Source organism: Terrapene carolina, unplaced genomic scaffold (genome assembly GCF_002925995.2).
Source record: "Terrapene carolina triunguis isolate 2854851 unplaced genomic scaffold, T_m_triunguis-2.0 Scaffold66, whole genome shotgun sequence".
Taxonomy (NCBI): Eukaryota; Metazoa; Chordata; order Testudines; family Emydidae; genus Terrapene; species Terrapene triunguis.
The window spans coordinates 90292208-90303999 of record NW_020664417.1 but is presented as its reverse complement, the minus strand read 5'-3'; the positions used below and the strand labels follow the sequence as shown (position 1 = coordinate 90303999).

Below are 11792 nucleotides of genomic sequence, written 5' to 3'. Positions count from 1 at the left end.
CACACACTTTGCACAGTCTAACACCTTTATGCTCTGTTCTACTTAACCATGTAAAGCATGGGAGAGTACAGATCATATAAAACAATAAACACAAAACTTGTGTCTTTGTCTCAGGTTCCTGAACCTCCAAGGCATTCTTTGGGCTGGGGTCCATGTCTCTTGGGTTGTCCAGAGTCCTTGAGGCCATCTGGGTTTAGGAATATGGGCAGGGTCCCCCTCCTCCATGAGGCTTCCACATGCTGGGTGACCTCTCCCTCCTGGAGCCCCTTACCCTGCTTCGGTGACCTTGCTTTCTCCTGCCCCATTCTGCGTCTTCCTCCTGGCTCCTGTTCCTATGTGTTTCTTTATTGAAACATCTCCTGGCCAATTCCACTCCTCCTACCTTCCTTCCTCCATCCAAAGGAATCAGCTAAATTGTTTTTTTCTAAGACTGCAGCGTCTATTTTGCATAACCTTTGTGAGGCATCATTAACCTTAAGTATTTCCCTGTGTTTCTGTCTGGGATGGTCATGCTACAGACCCTACCCAGCACTGGTGGATCCCCTACATATAGGCACTCGTAATACAGCAGTTTTTCATAAGATGACTTTACAATATCAATCAGAATTCTTAAGTTGTACAGGCATAGCCCCATTCATCACACCAGCTATTACTTGAAAGTATTCAGCAAGCAGACGAGCTTTGTGAAAAGGTACCATTTTACATAGTAACTTGTCTGATTCCATCTGCACTCTAATTTATTCTTAAAGGAAACTTCCACCTAAAGGATGTAAAAGTTATTGCAAATACAGTGATGGCACCTGCACTGTTCTGTTCTATAAAGGATTTTTATAACACACTCATCACCCTAGTATCAGAGCGCCTTCCAGTAGTGTGTACAGTACTCACATTATTTAACACATCTGTCAGATGGTATTAGTTCTCTCAGCCTCTCCCCAGAGGGAGAAGTGGGTGCGATGGTGTGTCTCGTCTTGAAGGGTTCTTTTTTATTTATTTGTTAAAATATACCTGTTCCTATGTGTTTATATGAGAGGAAGCAAGGTCAAAGAAATGTGCCTTTCACTGAAATGCAAGGTGGTGAGGTTTGTGATAGGCCTTAGTTCCTGGGGGAGTTTATTCCACAGCTGGGACCACACCTCCAAACACACCCTGGACTACTCCTCAGACAGACAGCTCCCTGTTTTAACTGACCACTTTAAAATTTCCCATAGTTGGCAGTTCAACATGGCTGGTCTTCTTAAAAGCTACATCTGCTATTTTACCGATTCCTGGAGGTCTCCTGGGAAGTTGCTTCAGGCAGGATTTGCTATATTTGTAATACTGAAAGGCACTAGGTGGTTTGACTGAAATTCTATATGCTTTGGTGTTTCAGAGAGGACAAAAGTATGCCAAACATATGTGGTAAAGAGAATGTCAACCTTCTTGGGTGAAGAAGATGGACAGATTATTTCCTGAGAAGTATATAATGAATATATATCCCTTTGTAAGAGAAGACACAAAGAGGCATGAAACTGTGTTTATATACAGTCTCCCATTTGGATTTTGCACATACTCTGATAAACTTAAATTCAGGATCTCTTGGCACTCTTACTTGAGCATGACTTGCCAGAGAAATTGAAATCAAAACACTGTAAACATTGTAAAAAGAACAGGAGTACTTGTGGCACCTTAGAGACTAACAAATTTATTAGAGCATAAGCTTTTGTGGGCTACAGCCCACTTCTTCGGCTGCATATAGAATGGAACATATATTGAGGAGATAATATATACACACATACAGAGAGCATGAACAGGTGGGAGTTGTCTTACCAACTCTGAGAGGCCAATTAAGTAAAAGGAAAAAAAACTTTTGAAGTGATAATCAAGATAGCCCAGTACAGACAGTTTGATAAGAAGTGTGAGAATACTTACAAGGGGAGATAGATTCAATGTTTGTAATGGCTCAGCCATTCCCAGTCCTTATTTAATCCTGAGTTGATTGTGTCTAGTTTGCATATCAATTCCAGCTCAGCAGTCTCTCGTTGGAGTCTGTTTTTGAAGTTTTTCTGTTGTAAAATAGCCAGGTCTGTCATTGAATGGCCAGACAGGTTAAAGTGTTCTCCCACTGGTTTTTGAGTATTATGATTCCTGATGTCAGATTTGTGTCCATTAATTCTTTTGTGTAGAGACTGTCCGGTTTGGCCAATGTACATGGCAGAGGGGCATTGTTGGCACATGATGGCATATATCACATTGGTAGATGTGCAGGTGAACGAGCCCCTGATGGTATGGCTGATGTGATTAGGTCCTATGATGATGTCACTTGAATAGATATGTGGACAGAGTTGGCATCGGGCTTTGTTACAAGGATAAGTTCCTGGGTCAGTGTTTTTGTTCAGTGATGTGTGGTTGCTAGTGAGTATTTGCTTTAGGTTGGGGGGTTGTCTGTAAGCGAGGACAGGTCTGTTTCACAATGTAAACATTGTGTTGTTGCAGGAAGTGGTGGAACACTTCATGGGTTGGAGCTAGACCATGTGCTGAATCAGTTTGATATTGTTATTAAGTATGCGTTTCTCTTCTGTCTGTTACAAGCTAATTTAGCATTGACATTGTTTGCAAGCAATGCTCCCTTTTACTTTTGGGGAGTAATTAATTCATTCATTTATGAAGCTACGTTTGAAAGTACTTACATCAAAATTACTTATGTGGCTTTACATAATTAAAGTATGATGAATCAGAAAGCAAACTAATTATTTCAGTGAACCTTAGACACCAAATGCCACAGAACTTGGATAATAACAATAATGAGTTGAAAATTGCTGCAATCACAGATAGTGCTCAAAATACACATGAAATTGGTGCTGTACAAATACCTCAGGTAAACGGATTTTTGACCAGTCTAATCTAGGCTCTTGAAATAACCTGTCCCACCTCCTTGTTGTTAGGGGGAGTTTATCAATAAATTTGCTTTTCTAGTAGCAAGGAGTTCAAGTGAAAAGATAAGTGGATCTTCTAGTGTTAGGGTATGTCTACACTTGCAGAGTTTTCGCGCGGTAAGTTTCACCGGTGATAGGGAACCGGTGAAAGTAAAGCGCTGGTTTGTGTACTCATGCCATTCCTCAGGCATCAGAGTGTGTTTACATTAGCAGCAGTTCCGTTGCCTATGAGAGCAACGCTCTAGGACAGCTATCCCACAGTGCAGTTCTCTCCAGTTTGACAATAGGTCTTCTGGGAAAGGGTGTGGGGTGATTATGGGGCATCCTGGGTCCCTGCACAGCCTCCTCTCCCCAAACACTGATCAGCTCTAGTAGCTCAGCATTGCTCCAAGCAGGGGATCGTTGCTCCGTGAGGCAGCCATTGTCACCTGGCCGGATAAGTGAGCACTTGTCAAGAAAACAGGAAGGGGAGTTTCAAAGTTCCCAGGGCTTTACAGGGGGAGGGGTGGACGTCTGTTTACTTGGCATCAGAGCAGCAGAGCTGCTGGCCAGAGTGGTCATCTAGGTGGAGTATTCTCCGGAGGCTAAAAGCTCTGTAAACAGGAAGAACGTGTCTTCACTTGCACATCACCGCAAAAGCAGCACCAGTAAAAGCTGTATGCCTCTCGTGGAGGTGATTTTCTTTTTGCGGTGAAACTTTGGAGTTTCACTGCAAAAAGTCATTGGCAAGTGTAGACACTCCCACGGTTTTTGCGCAAAAAAGGGACTTTTTCCGCTTTAAGTGGCAAGTGCAGACATGCCCTTAGAGAGCATTCTGTTTCAGAGTTGGGATACATCACATTATTTACAACACACCTGCCTCACTGGCACACTCTGGAAGCCACATCATTTAACAGATGCATAATAGACAGACAATAAAAATATCACACCTTGATCCATCGGTCCTTCAGCCCTCGTATAGATTGTGCCGATGACAACACAACTTCCATTCTTCTCGTATCCTGGCCTTCCTTCTCCATGTGTGGCCATGTCTTTTCACAATAAAATCTTCCCATCTCTTTGGAGGTCGGCCAAGTGGTCATTTCAGTTCCCGTGGGTACCACTTGGCGACAGCTGCAGTCCATCGATTGTCAGTGAGCCTCGCTATATGCCCGGCCCATCCCATTTTACTATGCCTGCTCTCAACAACAATGTCCTGCATTCCACTCTGCTGTCTAATCAATTCATTGGTGACTCTGTCGGGGATTGAAATTCCCAGAATTCTTCTTTCCATCGCCCTCTCTGTGACAGACAGTTGCTGCTCCTCTGTATTTGACAGCGCCCATGTTTCACTGCTGTACAACATTGCTGGCAGTACTGTTGAGTTGAAGAGGCTGGCGTGTGTTGCCTTGTTGATTTTTCCTTGGAGGACATCCTTGATAGAATTGAATGCGCACCAACCTGCTTGACTGCTTTGCTAGAGTTCACCTTCCTGATCCTGGTGCATGTTAATTTCTTGGCCCAAATAGACATATTGCTCAACTTCTTCTGTTTGTTCTCCCTTGATTGTTGTTTGGCTTTTGGCAAGGTATCACACCGCATACATTTCGTTTTGGAGCGGTTAATTTCAGTCCGACTTGGCTGCTTTTTGCGTTGAGTTCTCGCAGCATTTCCTGTAGTTTGATAGTATTTTCGGCCATCTACACAATATCATCTGTGAATCTGAGATGGTTTAAATGCTCTCTGATGATGATTCCACCCTTCCAATTCATCCACCTCATTACCATTTCGAGGCAGGCTGTGAAGAGTTTGGGTGAAAACTGTGTCTCCTTGTTTCATTCTAAACTGGAATGTGAAGGGGAGTATCAACAAATTTGCTTCCTTTAATAGTTTGACCAACACTTCAACAGACCAATAAGCATATACTCTCAGTCCTTGTCAGTGAAGTTTGACATTCAGTTCACCAAATGAAGGAAGGAAAAGCCCCAGGTGAAGAAGGACTGACAATTGAAATGGTAAGAGCTGGAGACAAGACCTCTGGGAAACCCTTGCTCAGAGGTTTAGCCGTTACTTGGAAATGCAGAAGATACCATCTAGCTGGAAGGAGTCCAACACCATTCTGCTGTACAAGAAGGGCGATCGTGAAGATCTAAAGAACTATCGTCCAATATGCCTGCTCTGAGTCTCACAGAGTCTGGAGGAGGAGCAGACGAGAGAGCAGGCAGGCTTTCGAAGGAATTTCAGCGCAGTGGACCATATTTTCACTATAAACCAGCTATTGGAACGCTCAAGGGAATACAAATTCCCTTTATGTATTGCCTTCGACGATAAAAAAGCGTTTGACAGCGTAGAGATCAATGCAGTGTTGAAAGCTCTTGCAGAGCAGGGCATCGACACAATAAAAATATAATAAGTAAAAAAACCCAGTTAAGATGGTCTAACTCAAAAGATAGATAAGGTTTGGGAGTGGTGGGGTGGAGGAAGAATAATATAGGATCAACAAAGGCCATACTATACACTCATTGAAATTAAAAAGTAACAAGTGCTATGTAAAAAATGGGACTTTTGTTTGCTCATTTTAATGACAAAAATAACGCTTTACTACTTTTTACTTTTGTTAGCCTTGCAGAGCCAGTAGAGTTGGATGCTACTTTTCTTGTTGTCAGTACAATTGCTTCCTAAATTCCAATCCATTAGAACTGTGCAAACTCATTGAGGACATTGGGGTTCATCGGGGTCATTGTAGGGATAATTTTGACCTGAAGAGCCTTTTATTACTGGTGATGATGTACAGGAAGTTTGCTGTTTACCTCTCGGAGACCTAGTTTAGTCAGCAGGGCACAACATGAACCCCATAATCCAATTTGTACAACTGCTTTTCAGAGCAAGGCTGCCCTTTGATGTTTGTTCTTGTGCCCATTAATCTAGAAATAGAATTGCCTGCCTCTCAAACAAGACGGAAGGCTGAATTCGGGGGATTAGGAATGAGGGTTACTAGGAGAGTCATTTATTGATTTATTTGAGCACAATACAAGTTTGTGAGCCAAATACAGCTCATTACTTCAATATTCAAAGTCACTTGTGCGGCATTTTAATGAAATTAGGTACCAGGCCTAGTAGATGTGTTTTGTTTCTCTCAATCTAAAAAAAAAAAAAAAAAAAGAAAAGAAAGTGATTCACCAGTTCAGGGGTGCACAGACATGCTGGTAACAAAACTACCATACAGCTGTCCTATCCAGAGGGAGTCCCACGCTCTGAACATGAATATTATCCCGACAGCTTGTTTGTTGCTCTTTTTATTCAAAAGTATTGATTTCAACTGGATTCAAGGAATGGTAAAAAATGAAGCCCTGGTTGGTAATGACAGGAGACTTATCACATGCCTGTCTTAGTTTTCTGACTCATATGAAACTGACTTTCTAACCAAGTATCTATAGTTTACTGTGTTGCATTTTTCACAAGCAATCTGTGTTGCAGTACTTCTAGCTACTGTCCTCATAATAATAATAATATTGTGCACTCATATACTATATACTACCTTTTGTCCAAGCATCTCGATGCTTTATATGCACTAACCATCACAACACCCTATGAGTTTAATAACACATAATTCATTTTGCTTTTGGTTTACGTGACTTGCTCGAGGCTGCAGAGCCAGAAATAAAAACTAGATTTCGTGACTGCTGGTCCACCGCTTTAACCACTAAACTACATAACACGAAGATAGATGGCTGTGGTGATGGTTAGCTGATGCTGATTAGTACATTTCAAATTCTAGATGAAGATTAACTAACTGCTTAGTGACTCTTTAAAGATTCATTATCATCAAGCAACACCAGAAGTATTTTATGTTTGCATAGTCTCTCTCCATTTTTCATTAGTCATCCATTTGGTAGAAAACCTGTCAAGTTATCTAGCAGTTTGATGTGAACACAATCCTATAGATAATGTTACTTAAAGTTACATTCTATGATTTTATGACCCGCTTTAGTTAGGGAAGGCTTTTGACACTTGCAGAATTGACTGCCATCATCTATCACTTAATTCCAGTGGGCATGCATTTAGGTAGAATGCACTGGTTTATTACAGTGCTCAGCCTTCTATGTTATGATTTTTAGCATGGATCAGTGTCAGGGTTCCCTCCCCACTCTGAACTCTGGGGTACAGATGTGGGGACCTGCATGAAAGACCCTCTAAGCTTATTTCTACCAGCTTAGGTTAAAAACTTCCCCAAGGCACAAATTCTTCCTTGTCCTTGGATGAGTACTGCTGCCACCACCAAGTGAGTTAGACAAAGATTCAAGGAAAAGAACCACTTGAAGTTCCTGTTCCCCCAAAATCCCCCCAAACCCCTTCACCCCCTTTCCTGGGGAGGCTTGAGAATAATATACCAACCCAATAGGTTAACAAAGTGGGCACAGACCAGCCCTTGAGTTTTTAGGACACTAAAAACCAATCAGGTTCTTAAAAGCAGAACTTTATTATAAAGAAAAAGTAAAAGAAACACCTCTGTAAAATCAGGATGGAAGGTAATTTTACAGGGTAATCAGATTCAAAACCAGAGGATTCCCCTCTAGGCAAAACTTTAAAATTATAACAACAACAAAAACCAAAACAAAACAGGAATAAACCTCCCTCTTAGCCTAGGGAAAATTCACAAGCTAAAACAGAAGATAATCTAACACATTTCCTTCCTATTACAATTTGTAATCTTAGATGCTTAGTTCAGATATGGCTTTAGGTTCCTCGCTGATCTGGAGAGGACACACAAAGAGAGACAAAACGAAAACCTTCCCCCACAGATCTGAAAGTATCTTCTCCCTTCATTGGTCCTTGTGGTCAGGTGCCAACCAGGTTATTTGAGCTTCTTAACCGTTTATAGGTAAAGGAGGGATTTTATGCTACCCTTAGCTGTATGTTTATGACAATCAGTTTTTGCAATTACAAGTTACTGCCTGTTGTGGGCAAGAGCTTAACTGCCATGTTTTTATTTAAAATGTTTTAAATGTCATATTAGAGAAACTAGTGGGGAAATTATCTTTAAAAACTTTGAATTTAAATTTTGTGATCTCAAAAATGTGGATGATTATGGAATTTTAGAATGAGTAGTCAAAAATATGTCAAACTAGTGCCCATATGAATTGGATATTTGACTGACTTTGGTGGATCGCGTGTCTTTTTGTGGGCTTGAAGCTGCTGATAATGTATTCTGCTCTTATACTCCAAAAGCGACATTAAAAGAACATTATTAAGGTTGCCAAGTCAAACACTCCAAAATTAGGAAATGCCATAATAAAGGTTGCTGTGAAGCCTTATTTTGGTCCCCTTGTATGTATGCATTATGATACAGTCTTTAGTCTGTAGCCCGGAACTGGAAGAAACGTGCTCATTCCGTGCCCTCACCTCCCCAGTCTCTTTGCCCAGCCAATATCAGTTCTCTCCCATTTCCCAGCTGCTTGTCAGTCCTGGTTCCTCCCCCCCTTCTTCCTCCCCAGCCCAATGATTCCCAATCCCATTCTCCTTGCCCAGCCAGTCCCACTCTCTCCCTGGCCCCTCCGCTGCTCTCAGTTCTTTCCATTCCCACACCCAGTCTTTTTTGCCCAGCCAGTCCGTCTCTGCTCCCTTGCCAGCCTGCAGTCTCAGTCTCTGCTCACTAGGCTCTGTGTCCTGGTCTACGCCCCCAGCCCTCCCACACAACACCCTAGGTCATCTGCATTTGAGTCAGATTTCTTTCTCCTCCACACTGCCTGGGTGCTGACAGGTGTCATTGAGAGCACTGGAAAAAGGCTCCCTGCTCTCCGTTCCAGTGCCTACCTAAGAGAAGCCATTACAGGGAAAGTCCAGCTTTGTCCCGTTAGCCTGGGGCTGGAGAGACCATTCTCAGTTGCTCTGTGGGACTGGCAAATGTATAGTCCAGTCAGTCATAGGAGCTGGGAGGGGATGTGGCATGCTCACTTGCTCTGTGGGGATGCAGCACGCTCAGTCGCTCTGCAGGGATGGTGCATGCACTCTGGTCTGCTAGAAGAGCTGTGAGAATCTCAAGCATGCTCAGTGAGGATGCAGTCTTCCGAGATTTTAGCTGTTAAGCTCTAGCAAGTCTCTACAGAGCACATACGAACTGTGATTTTTTTTTCCCCAAAGGCTTATAACTTGGCCAAATTTGTGTGGATTTTCATGGAGATGGCAAAAGGCACGTCCCTGACACAAAGGCCATCTCCTGGCTGAATTTCAAGTCCCTGCTCCAAGCATGCAAATGCAAGAACTTTCCAAAGAAAAATTTGCCAGAATTGTTTTACATTGAATGTATTTTTTCCTAGCCTCGTTCTCAGAAATTGCTGAACTACTTTGGCTGGTCTGCTTCAATCCAGTGTACTTAGCTTTAAATGGATACTGTCAGCTAGAAATACAGTCAGTTTCAAAAGGGGCGCCAACTAGTTTCAGGTCCTATGCCTGCTTCTGCGTCCCCCCAGCCAACTGTTGCAGAATTATGATGACATATTCCTGTTGCTTAAATGCTGATGGTCTACCTTGTTGCCATGGGAAAACCCAGCCCGAGGCAGGTGGATGGGTGAGTGATTATACACAAAGTGCTGTCACGTGTTCAAAGTAAACAAACTAAACAGATAAAGAACCTCTCTCTACTCTTAAGTATTCTATGTTTAAGTAAATTCAGGCATTTGTGAATTATGCATTAATGTAAATCACTTGTGAGGAGATGTGGACAGTCTTATGTTTTAATATTGATGAGCGAGGTGCTATGCCTTAGTACCAATTTGCCCTTTCAAAGTATTTAAGTTTCTCTGTGTTTAACTGATTTTTTTTCTCTTTAGTCACTACGGGTGAGACCATTTTTTTCAGGAGCGGGGGGAAGAAGGTGGCTGAGAAAATTCCTATCACAGTGTGACCAGATCCCCGGGGTACAACCTGGAACTGTGGGACCGCTGTGCTCCTTTAACTCTCCAGCCAATGTAGTTCTTTTAAACCAAGGGTTAGGCTTGTTTATCTTCATATAAGGTGACCTGTATGTGATTTTTTTTTTTTAATATCCCAAAGTTTTATAAAGCAAGTACTTCTGAGAAACGCAAAAAGGAAGAAATTAACCCCAATATTCTATACACACGTGCATGTGCACACTAGCCCATCCACCCCACTTAAGATGTATAAATCACTCGTGTGTCCTTTCTTTACTGGGGAGAATTTCATCTGAAGTCAGAACGTTTCAGAAGGCAGAGACAACACGGAATAAGTAATAATAATTGGAAGATATATAAACAGTACACAGGTGAGAAGCAAATAATTCAAAACTTAAAACATCCAACTAAAGAAACATGGTTGTATATAAATAGGATTATCTTCACCACCAACGGTTTCAGGGAAAAGTAGTGTTTAACATCATATCAGAAGGTTGTGGGTAAATCCAGAGATTCAAATAATTAAACCCTTTGTTCAATAATAATCTTAACACCTAGGTCTCATATAGATTCCTTGACAAAGCAGGAGCTTTGCCTTTTAACAAACACTAAATTTTCTTTCTTTTATGAATTGAAGTCATGCACTAATGTTAGATTTGAAAATAACACTTTAGTTTTAATATAACTAAATTTTAAACATCTAACCTTCAAAGTGATGGTCCTGTTTCCAGCAAAGAGACAATAATTAGTTGTACAGTCACTGGTGAAAGTTAATACAATGAAGCAAGATAATAGATTTCTTCATAATAGTAGTATAAGACTATGCTAATATTCTAATATTGCAAAGATGGAATGCTACAAAACTGATAAGAGTGATAAGTTGCATTCTAAATATGTGTATTTTTCATTTAGAATGTACCTGCAGCTGGGATCACTGCAATTGTTCTGGCCACAGATTTATGTGATGAAGTGAGTTTAGCAGGCTTTGGATATAACCTTGGTCAAAACAACACATACTTGCACTACTGTGGCAATTTTTGCATGGCTGCAATGAATGGACAAATGATGCATAATGTGACAAGTGAAACAAAATTTCTACAAAAATTGATTAAAGAAGGGGTTGTGAAGGACTAAACTGTGAATTCTGGCTTACTTTTATTTAAAAAAACAAAAAAAACCCTAATTGTTAGAGGGCTTTCCCTTCACCCTCTCCTCTGGTTCTTGTCACGCAGACAGAAAGCAGAAGACCAGAAGTACGAAGTGCAGGCAATGAGATGTTAGTTCCAAGCAAGCACTCTGACACCGCAGAGTGTTTACCCCGTGTCCCCCTTCCCAGCTCTGATGCCGCAGAGCCTTGCCTGTGTCCCCATTCCCGTCACCTCCTTTTTATCAGGCTCAAGTATACCTGCAATGCATGCCCACAGTCCCACCCCTCCCAATTTATGGCCATGTTACGTTTTGGGGGGTCTTGGGTCTGGGGTCTTTGTCCCACCTTTTTTGTATCCCATGGGAGAGATGAGGAATGAGGTTGGGCTATGGTCAGGGACAGGCATTTCTTTGGCCTTTTAGTGTTTTATACCCTCCCCTCAGTCCTGCCTTGCTCTTCCTGACTGGTTGCTTGACTTTGCCTTGAGATAGGAGTTGAGGCAGCCTTTCAGTGTATGCTCATATATTACACTCCCATAACACTTTAACTGCTCTACCCCTTATCTCTTCCATTATACTAACAAACCCATCTGGCCAGGCAGAAGCAACACACACAGTGTCTTTGTCCTTTGTTCACATATATTAGTATAAGATATAAGAGTATCAAAAAGTCAAACCCAAAATTCTATCTCAGGCAAACAAGCCTATATACTAACACTAATGACTGGAGCTGATTGACTGGATTTTATAGGTTCCTGCAGCCTGATCTTGGATGGCATTTTCACTGCTGTCATCCTACAAGCACTCTGAAGAACTGCTGATCTTTGTTTTCCTAATGCTT

General features: G+C 41.7%; 1 pseudogene; it reads left to right on the top strand.

Annotated features, from left to right (window-relative positions):
* Positions 1-1224: 1224 nt before the first annotated feature.
* On the top strand, positions 1225-10939 carry LOC113406026 (annotated as a pseudogene).
* Positions 10940-11792: the final 853 nt, after the last annotated feature.